Source organism: Gossypium hirsutum, chromosome D04 (genome assembly GCF_007990345.1).
Source record: "Gossypium hirsutum isolate 1008001.06 chromosome D04, Gossypium_hirsutum_v2.1, whole genome shotgun sequence".
Lineage (NCBI taxonomy): Eukaryota > Viridiplantae > Streptophyta > Magnoliopsida > Malvales > Malvaceae > Gossypium > Gossypium hirsutum.
In genome coordinates, this window is record NC_053440.1 from 3,352,506 (window position 1) to 3,355,723 (window position 3,218).

Here is a 3,218-nt window from a genome sequence, read left to right on the forward strand (position 1 = left end):
CGTGTATGGAACCAAATAGTTGTTACTTGTCTATGCTATGCCCCAGAATGTATCCATGTGAAAGGCCTATTGTTTCTGTTGTTGGTATTGGAACAAGTCCTTAGGGGAGTACCGAGTGTGTTAACCATAACTCATTTGGTTAAGTTTTCAGTTTGTTATCTTATATTCAGGTGGCTTCACTATTTATGGCAGATAGTTTAGGCTGAATGCCTTTATAAAATTTAACATTTTTTCATGAGATACTATTCTAACATTACATCGTATAAAGATTTTGTACTGTCGTTAATGCTTTTTTCATGGGAACTTGGATTCTCCAGCAACAGATTTATGAAAATTGATGCTGGGAATAAGATATCGGTAAAGTCTTCCTTTAGGTTTAAATTGGATTTTATATCTTGTATGGTTTGTAAGGTGTATTTCAAATAATATGACAGAAATTTCAATCTTTTTTCAGTAAAAATGCCTTGCTGCCTACCTTACGTAAGATGTGTCATGTGAGCAACTACCTGTCTTTACAGTATGCTATACAGACTAAAGAAACCAATGCACGTGTCACTAGATAAGCACCCCAATGGCACAACCGCAAACCAAGCACTTCAAAGCTTATCAAAGTGAGATTAATTACTGAACTTAACACATGTGCTCACTGTTTAGTCTTTTCATATTCCTCAATAACTCATATCAAGAACAGTTAGATCTTGCATGCTAATTGCTTCCCAAAAGTATCAGCTTTACTCAAAACTGCTGATATCCCTACCACTAGGAAGGTAAGAACCGCTTAATATGGGTTTTAGGAGGAATAGAGCACTTCTATGTGCTGGCACTAACATGATTAACCAATAGACACTGCTGGCAATATAAATCTGGATGAACCAAGGTGCTACTGAATCAATTACAAATTTACGAACTTTCGCTAAGAGAAGAAAGAGTATTGATATCATCATCTAACTAAGTTTTAATTAGAAGGGATGATGAACTTGGATAGGGTGTTAGTGTTGGATAATGGGTATGTGTTTAACTGGGTATATTCAATTTTTTCTAACTTCTTCCATTATTTGGAGGGTCATATCCCGTACTCATGTTAGAATATTGTTTGACATGGGTACTTCTACCAAAATGAAGAGTTGGAGCTACATAGGATGGTCCTCATAACTTTGCGAACTTCTTGATTGCAACTTTTATGATATGTTGTCCCTCCCTAGCTGCTTACCATTTCAATCTGTTGCAGGGAATTATTGATTTCCTTGCGTTTGATGAACCTGGCTGCAAGTCTGGCAGCTTCTGCCAGATCATTTAGGTGACACTCAAGTGAAGATAAGAAATTATGCTTCTGGGACAATGAATAGATACGGGTGGAGGTACAGAATGCTGATGTTTCCATCAGGAATGAAAAGATTGGTTGGAAGCCTCCCAAGGAATTGTGGACAAACTTGATTCTCATATCTGAGATGATACAGATATATGCCATATAGAATGAATATTCTCCAAAGGAGGTTGGTACCTATCAATTAATGCTTCTTTGTAATTCTTAGGTTTTAGCTAATTGCTTTTTACCCGTTAATTCTGCTTCCTTATTTGTGGCCTTTCATGTATCAGATACTAACCTTGTTTATTCCTATTTAGTTCGATTGGTAAACGAACTGAGTGAACCAAATACTTAATCTGTGTCTCTGCTAGTGCTAGTAAAAACCAGCTTTGTTAAGACATGGCTCAAATTGTTGGATTGCAGTCTTTGCTTGTGTGCTGTTATAGTACTTGTTAGTAGGTTTTTTTTTTTATCTATATTTTACTTATTGTACTGCGTTTCTATTATTACTTTTCTTTCTGTTTGTAAGGGTTATTATATGACATTCTACTCGTAAATATGAAATCTAAGATCCAAACCATCAAATGTGGAATAGCTATTTTGTGTAACTCCAATCTTTAGTATTTAATCCTCATTACCTTCTTTGCATTCTCATCACCATTTTAAACTTTAATTATAATTTTTTTGAGATTTCTTTCATTTTTTCATTGTTAGAGACTAAGGATTACCAACAAGTGTGAATCACTTGACAATGTTCCCCACACTTCCTGCCCTTTGCGTGGGATGACCTGCTTCCACCGGTTTCTATTGAGTATGCCCACTTTCTTTTTTTCCTTGAAGTGTGAACTGTAAGTATTGCCTTTCTAATGAATCTTGTTGACATATAAAGGTACCAGGGAGGTTATGGTGGGTCTTTGCTCAGATGATTTGAAAGAATATATGCTGTGCACCTACAGTTACTTCTGAGGTACCATTCTGTTATAGCTTTATTTCTTTAAGCAGGACTGACATAGGGCCACATGATCAGCAAACTTTATATCGCTCTGAATTGGTGAAGGAGGGTTAGTAGTATATTTCAATTGATATTTTTGAGGATTGAACCCTCCTGCAGTAACTTGTCTAATAGGGTCAATTTGCAGCATAAAAGTTGCAAGCTAATAATATATCAATTTTTAGTTTCATGCTATATTTAATGAATGTAGTAGCATTAGATGCTTACCTTGAAGGTGAGCATTATTTATGAATATTTCGGAGGCTAAAATTCTATAGAAAGCTCTTCTACTTTACCAAGTTCAAGATAAGCCAATGTGCTATTGTACAACCTGCATGGCTGTGTTTGTCTTTTAGAACTAGCGTGGCCAAATACTAATAATTTTCAAACATTAAAAAATAAATAATCACACAAGTGTTGTAAATATGTGAACCTGATAATCTATTGATTATTGCTTAAAGAATAATTAAAATAACATAATCCAATTACAATAGAATATTTAAATTTAAAGAAAAAGGGGAGGAGAAGGAGAGGAGAAAAAGGAGAGAAGGAAAGAAATTCTAGCCTTTTACCTAGTATCCTTTTGTTCTTTTCACTATTTTTTGTTTGAATTAAGATCTATAATCCCGATTTTCTGCTGCAATGACTAATATCTGATAAGAATGAATCTTCAGTTGCTGGGTTGTGACTAGAATCTCAAGGTATCACAGTAATCACCATCCTCCTCTCATCACGGCCTTTGATTCTTTAAGCTTGGTGAATGAGTATGACATCAGCTTCTAAAAACACATCTTCCTCTTCGTCATTACCTTCGATTCTTTTAAGTCTTGATAAATGAATATTACATTAGCTCCAGAAAACATTCTCCAAAGAAAATCCTTCACTCTCCCTTGTTCTTGAAAAATTACCCATTATTTTCTC